The 15,359-nt window shown below is 39.7% G+C and overlaps 1 long non-coding RNA gene across 1 annotated transcript; it reads left to right on the forward strand.

The window, feature by feature from the left end:
* Nucleotides 1-12,532: 12,532 nt before the first annotated feature.
* Nucleotides 12,533-14,767, forward strand: LOC139078886 (uncharacterized). The gene is made up of 2 exons (XR_011532061.1): nucleotides 12,533-12,665; nucleotides 13,065-14,767. It is a non-coding gene; the product is annotated as an uncharacterized lncRNA (long non-coding RNA).
* The last annotated feature ends 592 nt before the right edge of the window (nucleotides 14,768-15,359 follow it).

The following is a 15,359-nucleotide window of genomic DNA, read 5'->3' on the forward strand; positions in this document are numbered from 1 at the left end:
AATAAACTAGAAGCTTAACTTGAGACTTTCAAAATCCTAAAATCTATCCAGGCATCCATTATACATGACAGAATGATTATATTCCCTTCAGAATTAGATGCACAACTCCATGTATGCTGCATTGAGTTAATCTGACACTCAATTCCAATGTGCCCTGTGTGTATCTTTTCTTCTTTCTTCTTTCTATATCAACAAGTACAGAAATTTAAAGGTCAGAGCTTTGAAATGACTATGCATTAATTTCTTTTTGTTTAAACAGTATAAGGAAATATTCTTCATTAGAAAGGATCATAAGGAACATATGTGAATAGGTTGCCCTGTTTGTTGTTCAAAAACTAGCAACTGAGACCAGAATGTAAACAAGAGTCTTTATGTACACATTTTCTGAGATTGGGTGATTTGAGAAATGCATGAAGGATAAGTCGTGACGTGTGAATCCTATAGTGTGTATGGACCATTCATGATTCCAGAATCTCCTTCCTGTTGATCAAGGGTTATGGCAATTATATTTTGGAAATTTGGTCACCTCCTGGTTTGTGAAATTGGGCCTCCCTGGGCACAGAGTTTTGTTTTTCCGTCTGTTTTCTGAGACACATTCATAGGCAGCTCTTGTTATTTACACAAAAGGGGGAGGAGAGACAGATAGATGTGGGAAAATTGGGTCATCCTAAAATTATTTCTATTGGGGTTTAGAATTCATTGTTTATTTTTAGATAGCAGATATATTTTCTTAATCTCATTTTCTCTGGGCCAATCTTAAAAATTATGTTACTTGAGCACAGAGTGGTGAAAGGCAGCAGAGGCATTTCCAAAACCTGCAGGGTGACAAGGGAAGAATGTGAGGTTTAAATTTGCCTATGGATAGTGCCATGTTGCTTATACACAGTTAGATAACCTAGTTCTGTTTGCTCACAAAGCTGTCTTTTAAAAAGTTTTATACCAAGTAAGGAATAAAATAAATAAGGTTCTGGTTCTGCCATCAATTTGCTATCTGCCTAGTGTGGGCTTAGAGTAAAGTGACCAACTGTCCCTGTTTGTCTGGGACCAAAGGGTCTCCAGGGAGGTGAGATTTTCCGTGTTAAAACCGAGACGAATTGTTCACTTTAGCTCAGGGGAGTATCTGTGAATGGGGGAAGGGGAGTTCTCCTAGTGGCCTGGGCCAGATTTGTATTGCGAAGTGTAGAACCTTGGGGACAGTAGGCAAAAATATTGGGTCAAGGAACGGGCCAGCGCAGAGTTAAGTAGAGACACTGAAGTTAACAGCCAAGTCAAAGTTTTAGAGATGGAGGGGATGTCCTTGTGTGGAGCCAAATGAAATGAGAACAAGCTAGGCCCATTCTGGGTGGATAGAGAGGAGTGGTTCCCCCAGGAATTCCAGAAGAGCTGTCTGTTGTAAGGGTCTTATCATTTGGCACCTTCAGCTGCAGGAGTGGACCTGCCCAGGCACTTCCAGAGCCAGCAGAGGAAGCCAGGACCGCCCTTCAGGGGAGCAGGCTGTTCCCTATGCGTGGGGTAAAGTAAATGTTTCATCCTAAAATGAACTCTAGTTTCATATTTTCATTTTCAAAGAGTGCTGAGTATTTTATTTTGTGAATTTACAGGAGAATTGGGTGGTTTTACATGACACTCCAAAATGCATTCCCTAAAAGTTACCCTCCTCCGGATGAGGTGGTCTGTCAGGAGGTGGTGGTCTGTGATTTGACTGTACTCGTTCTCTATAAGGAGAAGAGAGGCTCGACTTCCTTTCTGGATCTACATGGGTGGGATTCTCTTCAAACCCCTATATGGTGTGCTTGCCTCTCTCCGTCTGAGGGTGGGAGAGGTGCTGCCCTGAACTCATGGTACCTTTACTCAGTGTACTACATGAACTATCTCAACAATTTGAAAAGAAGGAATATTTGAAAGCAGAGAAAATAGGGTTAGGGAAAAAATGATGAATCCAGGAGTGAATCCACAAAATGCATGCTGAGAGTTCTGTATGATGGATGGACAAGGGCTACAAGTTGGCTCTGTGCCCAGACAGCAACATGGTCTGTTACATGAGTCAGCATCTGTAAGGTAAGGACAAGCCAGGGATAGAAGAAAAGCATAATGCTTCTTTGTACAAGGCAAGAGGACAATTTTTCCAGTGGGTCTTCTTAAGGAGAGTACTTTGAAATATAATGAATCGCGTTCTCCATAGTACCTTGATAGGAGTCTCACAGAAGTGTTGCCCACAATATTCCTCAGATAAAGGCTAATGGTATAGCTCCACAGCTCAGTTCCACAAAAATTCCTATCGTAAATTTTTTACAGAGCAAAGTGAAATATAGATATATACACTTTAAAAGAAAAAGAAAAGTCATCAAAAAGTGGGAAGAACTAAATGAGACAGTGTAGATATAGAGCTCTCTATTGGCCTAGATCAATTTAAGGATAGATTGTAGAGTATGCAGAGGAATGTCTGGATTTCCTATCCTCAGGCAATTCTCCATAATGATGTTTCCCAAGCAAGCGTTTGAAGTATTGAAAGCAATAAATCTGATGAGATTCTGCCTGACAAATACCTCCTGGAATTCACTCTGCTATGAGGCCAGTTATGTCTAGAACCCATCAGATAGAATTCCTCAGGCAAATGTTGAGAATTCAAACATGGATGCCACCTGAGCAGAGGACTTTCATTGGGGATGGGCCAAGGAGTGGGTGTGGCAGTGCCAAAGCTCTCCTTGGAATTTCGGTTCTGTTTCAACACATGGCTGAGGGGAAGACTCAACATTATGTATCTGTAGAAGAGTGTGGTAAGAATTTAAGTAGGCGAAAAAAGCTAAGCGCTTTTTGAGTTCTCTAGGTTCATGGAGAACTGAGGTCCTTATATGACTAGATCTCAGGTACCTCTCTTCGGCTTCATTTTGACACTGTTCCCCAAATCACCTCAGAAGGGTAGCTTGGATCTCTGCTTAACTCATTCTTCGACTTTGACTTTGGTTCTCAGAACAGTGCTGAATGTCCCCAACACTGAGCAGCTTGGCCAGTGTTTTTTTCCAGATCTCTCTATTTCCTTTCTTTTTTCTCTTCCTCTTTCCTTCCATTCTTCCTTGCATCCATCCTCATCTTCCTTCCCGCCTACCTCCCCCTGCTCTACTCTTTAATTCATATCTAAATTCACAGACTCACTCAAAGCTTTTAAGTAAAACTCAGTCGTCTCTACCTCTTGCTCAACCTGTTTGGTGACCCAGAGCTCCAATTTCTCACAGAGTTTCTACTACATTCCTTAATTAAATTTCCAAACCTGTGTATTTGCACAATTGTTTCTTACTAAACACACATGAACACAAACATGATTGATTATATAATTTATTTCAGTCCAATTACTCTGATACTAGCCAGCCTGAAGACATAGCCAAATTAATAATGGTTTGGGGTGGGGTGGGGGGGGTAAACTGTTTTTTTTACTATATTCTGTCCTTGAGAGATTTCAGAAGAATTGGACAGTATGGGAGTTACATGGTCTTGTTAATAATTTTATCTTGGAATGCTAATTGCGTTGTACACAATCTCCTATTGATCTTTCTAATGTTTTTGTAACCCACACAAGGTGTATGTTTCTGTATTATTGCTGAAAACCTGATATTTGGGAAAGTATTTTTATTTGAGGGGTTCCCAGAGATAAAGATCCTTTGAATCTTATGAGCTATGAGGCATTTTCTTGACTATTGCAATTTTTCAGTAACTGTTTTATTGTACTCCTTATTTTGTGTCTAATTTTGTGTCTTAGGAGCACTTTTGACCAAATTTCTGGTGTTCTATTGACAACCTTGAAGCTGACCTCTTTCATAGTACGAAATTAGCATTTGGCATCTATTTATGAATTAATAAGATGGAAATGCCACTTTTCACATTAAGCAATATTTTTCACGTCTTTGGCATTTCTAGACTGTGTCCTTGGAGTGTCATTTATTTTGGATCTTAGATATCAAACTTTCAGAATTTGTCCTTTTAGAGACTGCGTCACGAGGCTGAACTCTAATACTTGAAAATGATTAGTGTTTAACACTTTACAACTGTTTGGATAGTTTATCATCTGCTCTGCTTCCAGCTGGTTCTTTAAGTTAAGGTATTTAGTACTACCTGACTCTACATCAAAATGTTTTCAAGTATTTTAGCAACTAAGCAAACCATGCAATGAGGAAGAGGTTCAAACAGCTTACTTGTGGTTATGGTTGTCAAGGAAACCATTTCCTTGTATAATGTTTGACAACAGCCTGGCTTTTTGTGTTTTTTTTTTAATGCCATAAAAACAAACCTTGTCTAGTAGCATGGAGAAGAAAGTGTACGATGAAACAAGCCACAAGCCAACCAGAAGTTAGGAGAATGCAGTAGATACTAAACGCTAGATATCAATTAATGTGCTATTTTATGATATAGAAATGAAACTCAAGAAGGATAACACCCTCAAAGTGTGGCAGAATGGAGGGGTGGGGAGTAAAATTTCCTTGTTGAAGCAAGTTCAAGGTCCCACTATGTTCTTAAAATATACTGTGTGCATTTTTAGGGGAATTATTTCATTAAACAAACAGATGCTCTCATCTTTGTCGTGCACAAACTCATGGGATAGAATTTTAAACACATTTGATAACATAATCAGTCGGAGGCTTGAATATATTGCCTAGTGATAGACTAGACTGCTAGAGGCTACAGGGGCTGCAGGAAGGGGAGAGCCTTTTTGGGGCGTGCTGTCCAGTTTCTGCTAGGTTTTCTTTAAAAAGAGCAAGGAGCAAATTGTTGTGCATGTTGATGCTAAAGCTCCTTATAGAGAAAGAAGAGCCTAAGATGTTGATAATGGAGGAAGTACATATCTTTTTCAGCTCTTTCTAAAGGTCTACGTATGTAGAGCAACACCCCAAGGAGAGGAAGATGGTGTTGGTTTGGACGCTGTAGCTTTTGATTCTGAAATGTGGGGTTTGCATTTATAGAATGTGAACATAAAGTGTGACAAAATGAGGAGAAAGTTGAATTGTAAGGTAAACGATTTCACAGAGAAAAGGGGTAAATTGAGCCTCGTTGGAGCTATCCAACGTATGAAAAAGGAACATATTATTTAAGAGATATATGATTTGAAATGTTGGAAGTCAGATGAAAGTCCAGTTGGAAGGGATAATTTCTGAATAGATTCTTATGACTAGAAGAAATCGTTTCTTTCCTGATTGAGCAGTTTCTGTCTTTATTTTATAAACTACTCATTATTTATATAAACAAAAAAATTAAGTTTATACTTCTCCCTGCCTTTACCTTCAATGTGTACAGATAACTGCAGCATATGACACAGTGAAATGTTCACTTTTTTCTTCTTCATAATTTGCTACAAAAGAAATATTTGGATGACTTAAGATGTCCAAAGATATGCTCATCGTTGCCTGTGGCCTCGCATTTAAGTGTATTTTATTACTAAAAGACTGTGAAACACTTACCTCATCCCAATGCTCCTCACATATTATTTTAATAGACATTTTAGTATAGAAGAATAGGAAAAGCAAGACAGAATTAATATATTTTTTAAGAGCAAGGTGACTGACCTCATAAAAGAGTATGCTATAAGAATGTAAATGGGAAATGAAACAGAGGAGAATAAGGCATCATAGAATTAACTTCAGATCCCATTTCAGTTTGTGTAAAAAGGACCTTAACCCAAGGCTTAACATGTAGGCAGCTAACTTTTCTTCTGTTACCCCTCCACCAGCCCTGCCAGCCGTAACTTTCAGATTTCTTATCTTTTATATTCTCTTAGGTTTCCATCTTCCAATCAGTCATTGTAAAAGCGTGAGAATGACAAAAATGATGAAAAGTTTGGAAATCAAATGATATGAACCTCAGTTAAAAGAAAAGGGGGGCACGTGTTTGAAGAGCTGTGACATAGAAGAGAACCTATTTTGCGTGGCTTTGAAAGATGGAACTAGGATCAGTGGGCAGAAGGTATCAAAGCAGACTTTCAAGTCCTTGGAGTTGCTAAAAATGGACTAGGCTGCCTTAAGACGTAGAGGACTGCCCATCTTGAAGGTATACTTAGCTTATTACCTGCTCTGTCTTGTACTTTAGGTCCCATTTTGGGGGGCCCTTTAGGGTTTTCACTGCATAAATTATCTCCTTTCAAATAACTTTTCCTGTTAGGCTAGACATTCTCACGTGTCTCTCTTTAATTCGAGCTCTTCTTCTCCTAATTTTCTGATGATCCTTTCATTCCATCTAAGGGAGAAACAGGCAGTAAGTGCTGTGGATCTGATCTCCTCACTGTCTCTTGAGGCTGCCCTCTTCTTTCCATCCTGCCACTCCATCGTAGGTCTTGTTTCCCCCTTGAGACGAGAGTTCCTTGAGAGCATGGGTTGTCTTTTATTTATTTTTTTATCCCTAGTTAGTTAGTAAGATAGTAAATACAGACAGAATGAATACATGACTGTCAACAATTTATTTTGAAGCCAATTCTGCCTTGAATGGCAGGTTGGTCTATTCACTCAGTAAATATTTTTGAGCATCTTCTGTATGTACTGGGGCTATATGGATGAATAAGACACAGTAATTTTCCCCCAAAAGACCATGGTCTAGTTGGGAGGAAAATATATAAACAAGAATTGGTTTTGCTCAGGCAATGCTATGAAAAGAAATATTTATCAACTTAATTGGAATTCCAGGATATCAGATCCTCACCTCTTTGTAAGGGCCCTGCAACCAGCTCAGGGAAGTGTTCTTTGAGAAGCCAAAGGCAGAGTTGGTTTCATGGGGCTGAAGGTAGCTCCTCCCAGAGGTAACAGAGGACACCAATATCTGAATGGGTGAACTAGGCAAGATCAGAGGGGAAAGCCACAGATGTGGTTCTGACTACCAGGATATGCTTGCCAGGGACTATGCTCCCTTAGTTTAGAGATTCTCATGTTTTCATTTTTCTTCTTGGGCTTCATCTGTTTCCACATCAAACTCTGTTCCATACTGGTTCACCATCAAACTGGTCACTTCTGAGAATTAGAGCACATTTGGTTACAGAGCTTTTGATTTTTCAGTCTGCAATTGTTTAAAGTTCAGACTTCCTGCTTGGCTTCACAAGCATAATTAGCTGTTTTATGATCACTCTTGCTATTTATTTTCTTATTTCCAATTTTATAAATCCAAGCAAATGCACGAAATTTTAGACAAGAGAGGCCCCTCCAGTGTTATATGTTCTGCTAACCAGTTCATTGGAAATGCTTGTAAATGCCTATCCTTTCCCTCCACCAAATGTTCTAGTGAAGTGTTTTCTGCAGCTTCAATGAGAGTGGTTTTATAGACCACCCTGGATTTAAGAGGAAAAAATAATTTGCCTTTGGCTGAGTGTGGCCTGGAAGACTTTCCTTCATTACTATGATCATGCCTTTCTCCCTCTACTTATTGTGGTCTCCAACTAATAAATGTCCGCAGCCTCTAGTCTTCCTCCCACAAAATGTGACTTTGTTGTTTTATGTTTCATGCTTCTCCCACACGAGCAGGATGGGTACTACTATTTTACTAGAGGAAGAAAAGGAATACAGGGATTGTGTATATGTGCGTATATGTATGTAAATATGTACACATATGTGTGCACATGTACACCAGAAACAGAAGAGTCCAGGGAAAAAGATCAGAAGAGAGAATAAGATGAATAAGTACAAGAAGTCAAATTTGGTCTTCTGTATTTGTGACCTCAAGTTTTACTTTCCTTTCTTTTTTTGTCTCAAATGTCCTTCCATTTAACCTTTAATTGTTCTGACATTCAGAATGTCAGCCATATGAAATGAGCTTTGTCTCATGAACCTCATTCCCAGCTCTGCAGTCTGAGTGACCGACTCCATGTCAACAACCTGTGACACACCTAAGCCATGTGATGCCATCATATCACAGTCAAGTGAGGAACAGGTAAAGTCTAAAGTGTGTGGGTGGAATCAAGAAAGATACCCTCGGGTTACTTTCCAAAAGCATTTGACTTTAAAAAAGTCTGTATTCTGATTTTAGTATCTAGCCAGTTACTCATTCACCAAAAACGCGTTATATGTCAGTGATGCAAAGCTTATTTACCTTATCAGGTTATTCCATTGCTGCCTTGTAATGATTGGGAGTGGAGTGGAGTGGTATAAGACAACCAAAAATAACACGTGTTCAACTCTTTCCAATTCATTTAAAAGTGCCAATTAATCTAACAGGTGTTTGTTTTGGTCATTACTTTCCAACACTTGAAATCTTCTGTCCAAGTGCCTGTACTATTTGATGTTTCTCTTCCATCTTTTTCTTCTCAATCAGAATTAGAGAATTCTGACGTTGTTCATTGCTCATCTTCTGCATATAAAACTCGGCATCTCTAGCTCTTTCTGGATTCACAGGAATGGAAATACCCTTGAGAAAATATCACTGTCACCCTTTTGTGTTCATGGGAGGCTTGAGTCCAAAGCTCACTTAGACCTCTTGGGCTCAAGATCACATAGATTTTTCCTCAGTAGTTCATTCCAGAGTTGGATAATGAAGAATTGCATGTTTTATGCAATGTAATACAGCCAATTCCAGATTATTAAGAAAAAAAGACTTTGGCATGGATAATCTCAAACTTAAAATATGTCCACTGTATAATGAAAATTAGGCAGAACATTTAAGTCAGGCACGAACTAATCATCACTCTAAAATTATCCAGCACTCTCTGCCAGCTCCTGATTATGTGGGAGTTGCTGATCTGTTTTTCAGCTTCTCTGGGGGGTCTCCTAAGGTCATGTTCTGTCCTAGGATTCAGGTTTCTATGCTTAAACAGAAGGCTGCTACTGCTAAAAAGAGTCAGGATGAAATCCCCCCAGTCACCTGAATCGTGAGAACCTGGTGTAGGCTAGTCTACCTTGGGTCAGATTAAGTCGCAGCTAAACTGCCTGACTTTGGAAATCTTCCCCAAAGCACCACCTTAGCTTGGTCTGAAAATCTCCTCTAATGTATTCTATGTGGAGACTATCGTCTCCAGAAGACCATTGTTAAAAGAGTAGAGTCGGGGCCAGGACAGGTCATCATTATGTAGTATATATTGAGCACCTGGCTTACATGTGTTTGTCCAATGGATGGATATTTCTTGTGGGAAAAGAGAGGTCCTGATATAGTTTATCTGATTAGCTAAATTAACTTATGCAAATAGACGATGGTTGTGACCAGAGAGAGCACAGCTTGAGGAAGACATTCATGATAGGCAAATGGTAATGAAATGGAACTGTGAAATGTGAACTGTGTTGCACATCTGAATAAAGATGCTGAGAACCCCACTAGAAATATTGAATTAGGATCTTTGGAGAGTTGGGCTCAGGAATATGCATTCCCCCCCACCAAAAACTCCACAGGAAACTTAGACACAGCCATGGTAGGAAATTATTCCAACAAAAGAAAGTTTCCTAGAATGGGCTTGAATTTAGTCCTTTCTGGATATGTAGAGAGACAATGGGTGCTTATGAAATGCCTATTGATTGAATGAATCATTTATTCATTGAATGAATAAATCAGGGACTACATAGAAGCTGAGTCTTTAATTATGGTTTCAGCCTTGCTGCCCCTATTGCATCCCAGCCCTAACCTCTTCACCAGCACTACCAGTTCCTCAGCTGTAATCTGGAGGATAAGGAGAAGACAGACAGAGCCATGAGAAAACAAGCAAAAGATGATGATTGAGATAATGTCTTGAGATGTTCTGGGTTATATCTGGCCTCCCCTTGCCTTCCAAAAGGAGCCAGATTGACATCCCATCTCGTGAGGCCAGCTTAGGGCATGTGCATGATTGGAAGTAATTTATGGCTCCTTCCCACGCTCAGCCTCAGAGCAGAAAAGCTGACGTTAAAATGGGGCATGTGATGGAAATGTGGCCTTGCGGGACCCCCAGAGGAGCTCCAAATCAGATCAGCTGTCCTTCACTAATCAGAAGTTGGCTGTAGCTCACTCCTCTATTTGGAACAAGTCTAGCCTTCCATCGTTATGGCAGAATGGCAGGTTCATCAGTAAGATTTTAGCATGTAGCTTGGTATACTACTTGTAATCTCAGCCTGTAAAATGAAATGTCTCAAAGGCTGAAGCCACCTCGGCATCTGCAGTGCCACATTTAGAATGTCTGTGTGCATTCTCTTTTGTTCTTGGATTGCTCCCCTCCTTCCAATGCCAACCTTTGGCTGGTACTCAGTGAATGTGTCCTTATACATTCAGCTGGACTCCTAACTGCAAGTCAGGACTGGGGACAGTCTTCAAGGAAGGAGCACTGGCAGAGGGGAAAACTTGCGATCTGTGCCATTTAGCCAAGCACTGTGGTGAGCACTCTGCTGCGCAAATTCATTGAGACATGATATTATTATCCCCACTTTATGGATGAGGAAACTGAGGTTCCAAGATTTTGAGACATTTGCCTAAATTTACATGTGCAATAATGTAGGGAGGTATTCCAAAATACTGGATGAGGGTAGAGAAGTGAAGGGAAGGCACAAAAAAACAGAGGACGTGAGCGTCTTAGTCATAAAGTAAGAGGAACGGAAGATGTGGAAAGGAATGAGGGGGAGAGGGGTTAAATGAGTGCACTGTTGTTTGCCGTACCCTATTCATCTGGGGTTCAGTTATAAATCATTTGAAATTTTGATCACTAATCTATATACTCATTGCTGGTTTCGAGTCTCTTCTCTAAATAGCCAGCCTTAGAAGCCCAATAGGAAAAATTCTTTGGGCAGAGCTGGCTAAAGTCTAGTGCCAGACAAGAACTAGATCCAACCAGGGGACCAGACATTCTCTACTGCTGGTACCAAGTAAACGTAGCCCCGTCTGGAGACAGCTGTTTCCTGCCCAGCCTTTCCCTTTTATATGCTCACCAGGCAAGGGTCATGCATGTCCCAGGAAGCCTGTGTCTGTGTCCTCCTCAGCCTGTCATTGCTCTGTGCCTCTGCCTTCTCACTGATGGCAACCTGTGCCCTGAGTCACATCACATCACATGATGCAGTCAGGAAAATGTTCTATCTGACAAATATCGCTGCAACACTCTGCAGGCTCAGCTGTAGATAAAGTAAATGCGGCCGGAAAGTACTTGAAATATTAATGATCTATTTCTTCTTGATGTTTTCTTGTACTCTTCGAAGATTAAGAGTAACTTTAAAATAGCTGTATATCTTATACACCTGGACTGAGATTCACTACCTATTAATAATCTTCAGCTCTTACGCAGAATTTGGTGCTGTACCTGTGAAATTTAAAAAATGAAGAAGTCTAATAATTTCAGAAGTCTGACAGTTAGGCAAACATTAGAAGGGATTACCGTTTGATTGTGGTACTTTTGTAACTCCCTGGAAAGTAAATATTAAATCCATGTTTTCAACTAGGTACCTTGTTTTCATTAACCTGGTCCTTGAGGAGAACGTCAGGGAGCTGACTGAACATTTAATGCAAGTCTAGCAATTGCCATAGCTTAGACTTCTAGAGAAATTTTTGTCATCTGGGAGCACAATAGTGATAAGAGACTAATATGTGTTCTTAAGGTCCAGGCCCTTGAATTACACTGAGTTATGATTACGTTTCTTCTTTGGTAGTAGGAAAGAAAGAATCAGAAAGAGCTCTTCTAAGAATAAGAGTTGGTTTTGTGGGGCTTTTTTTCTTAAGTGATGCTTGTATTGTTGATCACAGCAACGCTCCCTGCCTGTCTCCTCAAAGCTGCCATCCAATCCTGGAACCTACCTGCTTAACGAGCCCCAGTTAAGAGGCAAACTAGGTCAGAATTCTGGCTGGGGATTGTGAAAAGCACAGCAAAAGCTGTGTAACTCAAGACACCCTAAATAAAATTAACCCTTTATAACTAGTGGCATGCAGATATACTGGGTACTGAATTACTACACTCACTCTGTGGGAGCATTTAGCATAGATTTCATTTTATGATCCCAGTCCCTAGCCCTTTATCGTACTGAATTACTAGTGTCACTTGAAACTTTCCTAGAAGGTCTGTCTGCTCCCTGCAGAGATTGGTTTCCCAAAATAATAAAATGAACTCTCTTTAAAGAAGCTGGAAACCTTTCTATGGATAGAACATTTCAGCCGAAAAGGGAGAACTCCCCTTTATTCCCCAATGCCTGCCACCAATAGGCCTCTGCCCTTTGACTGTGGTTTCCTAGCTATAAATGGAGTAATGTAGCTTATTTTATTTAAGAGAGTTTATAGATTATTTTGGAGAAGCTATTCCAAGTGCTATGATCCATCCACCCATCCATCCATCCATTCATCCAATAAATATTTACTACGTGTTTAGTCTACACAAGCATTTAGCAGCCACTGGGCATTGAATGGTGAGAAAGACAAGATGGATAAGGTGCCTGACTTTAGGGAGTTTGCAATAGATCAACAAAGGGAGACAATTAAAAAAGGAAATAGAAAAAAATGTTGTGATAGACAAAGCACAGGCTGCCATGGGAACACGCAGTAAAACACACAACCTGTGGTGGTGAGGGTGGGGGAGGGTGTCAGAGCTCTCACAGAGGAAGTGATGTCTGAGCTGCAACCTGAAAGCTGAGTGGGAGGAAGTCAGCCAAAGAGCAGGCAGAGCAGAGTTCTGGGCAGGAGAAATAGCCTACAGCGAGAGTAACGAGGTGTTTGGGGAACTGGAATGTTGCAGTTCAGGGAAAGGAGTAACAGGAAATGGACGTGTAGAGGTAGGGAGATGTCTACCTACCTCTCCTGAGGAACCTTGAAAGAAATGTTAATAAGACCAGACTTTATTCTGTTGTAGAGCTTGGAGTAGAGCACACACAACCAGATTTAGAGGCAAGACTGAAGGAAAGGGGACTGTTTGGTTGTAGTAGTCTTGACAGACGACACAGGTGGCCTGGACTGATGTAGCAGTAGTGGCGAATGGAGATATGCAAGGAAGCCAACTAGCACAGGATTTAGTGGCAGACTCTAAGTGGGAGACACAGGAACAAGAAAGATCTTTATTGATGATGAGCCTGTGTTCTCAAAGATAAAGATGTGAGGAGTGTGAAGTGTGGGGGTTTTCTGGAGCTTGGAACCAATTGTCACTCTGATTCTGTATTCCATCTTTTCTTTACCAGACTGGAATCTCCAGGAGGATAGAAATTGTGCACCCCAGTTTCTCCCTGCCCATTCAGGATCACGGAAGAACTGATAGAAACACTGGGTTTGAGTCCCAGTTCTGCAATTTAGTAACTTTGAGATATTAGGCAAAATACTTAACATCTAACCAGAGCTCACTACGTATTTGGCCCCAGGAGGATAACAGTGAATAAAAACGAAAACTCTCTGCGTTTATCAAGATTTAGTTTGGAAGACAGACAGTAGACAAAAACCTAGATCATTACAGATTATTCTAGATGTTTTGAAGGAAATAAAAAAGCATGATGAGATAGAGCTGAAGAATGAGAACTGGTTAGCCACTGAAGAGCTGGGGGAAGGACATTACAGGCTGACGGGACAGCAAGTGCAAAGCCTGCCCGGGGAGAGGGCTGTATGGGTTAAGGATCAGGCATTCGAGGGAGGCAGCCCCTGTAGGCTATGAGGAGATTAAATTTTATTCTAAGAGCAAGAGAAGCCATTAGTGTTTTGTAAGCAAGGGAATCAACATTTCCAGATCTACATTTTTACAGTGTCATTCTGGCTGCCGAATGAAGAATGAATTGGAGGGAGAAAGTGAAGAGAGGTCAGCTAGGAGACTACTACAGTTCTCCAGGAAAGATGAAAGTGGTTCAAATAATAATAATTAATGCATCTATAGCACTTACACTCTTGCAAGTGATTTTTTTCATGGATTATTTATTTTGAGTAAGTTTTGGACACAAATACACTAAAAATGCACTACTCAATTCTATCATTTTACTAGAAAAAATTTCAAAAATACAGAAAACTTGAAAGAATTATCATGTTACACCATATATCTACCACCAAGATTCTAGAATTAACCTTTTACCGTTCTTGCTTTGTTACATATCTATTGCTCTAACCATTCCTCTGTCAGCCCATCCTATTTTTATGACGCATTTCAAAGCACAGGCATCAATACATTTCACTCCTAAACACTTTAGCGTGAATATAATTAACCCGGGATTTGTATTTTTTATGATTCCTTTTATTCTTTTGTCATAAAACATACATATTTGAAATGCACAAATTTAAACGTACAATTTGACTATTGACAAATGCCTATACTCGCCCCAGTTTCTCTTTCTCCTCTCCTTTTGAGACCCTAATGGCACTTTATGAGACTTTTTGATATTATCCCACAGGGCCCTATGGCTCTTTAAATTTTTTCAATCTTGTTTTCTCTTTGTTATTCAGGTTGGATAATCTATTCATCTATCTTCAAGTTCACTTTCTTCCATCATCTCCAATCTGTTGTTAATCTCATCCAGTGATTTTTTTTTAAATGTTAGTTTTGCTTTTTCAGTTCTAGAATTCCTTCTGTTTCTTTGCTATGGTTTGTATTTCCCTGCCAAATTTTCCTAATTTTTAATTCATTATGAGGATATTTTTCTTTGTAATATTGTGCATAATTATAACAGTTGCTTTAAAATCCTTCTTGGTTAATTCAAATATCTTGATTTTTTAGGGTTAGCATTCATTAATTGCTTTTTCTTTTCAATGTGGTTCATATTTTTCTGTTTTTTTGTGTATAAAGTAATTTTGGATTGTATCCTGGACATGTGGATGATATTTTGGGTAGACTCTGGACTTTGTTAAATTCTTCAGACGAATGTTGATTTTTTCAACTTAAATAAAACACGAACTATCAAAAAACTCCAATTTCTGTTGTAAGCAGTTTATACATGTTGACTGATTAATTTTCACAACCCTATCAATCCTATAATATGGGCCATTTTATAGATGAGAAAACTGAGGCATGGAGAAGTTAAGTAACTTGCCCAAGATCATACAGCTAGTAAGTGGAGAAGCTCCAGAGTCTGACCTTCAAACACTTCTTGAAATGCCATGCTAGTAGTAGACGCAGAAGCAGGTGGACAGATCTGAAAGTTATTAAGGAATTGGAATCTCTCCAAAACATAGAGAGATTAGGTATGAGACAGTGATGGAATGGGAAGAATCTAAGAGTGTTCTGGATTTTGGACTTGAGCAACAGGATAAATGCTGATAGAATTTACTGATGTAATGAAAACTGGAGGAATACCTGGATTTTGTTGTTCTGTTGGGGGGAGGAGATTTTAGATTTGTTAGGTTTAGATTCTATCAGACATTCAAATGGAGTTGTCTGGTAGGCAGTTGGAAATATGAGTCTGGAGCTTGGGGAGACAGATTGATTAGGACTGGAGATACAACGTTGGTAGTCATCAGCACATGGGTATCCTTCAAAGTCATTGGACTGGATAAGTAACCAA

Source organism: Equus przewalskii, chromosome 23, assembly GCF_037783145.1.
Source record: "Equus przewalskii isolate Varuska chromosome 23, EquPr2, whole genome shotgun sequence".
NCBI lineage: Eukaryota > Metazoa > Chordata > Mammalia > Perissodactyla > Equidae > Equus > Equus przewalskii.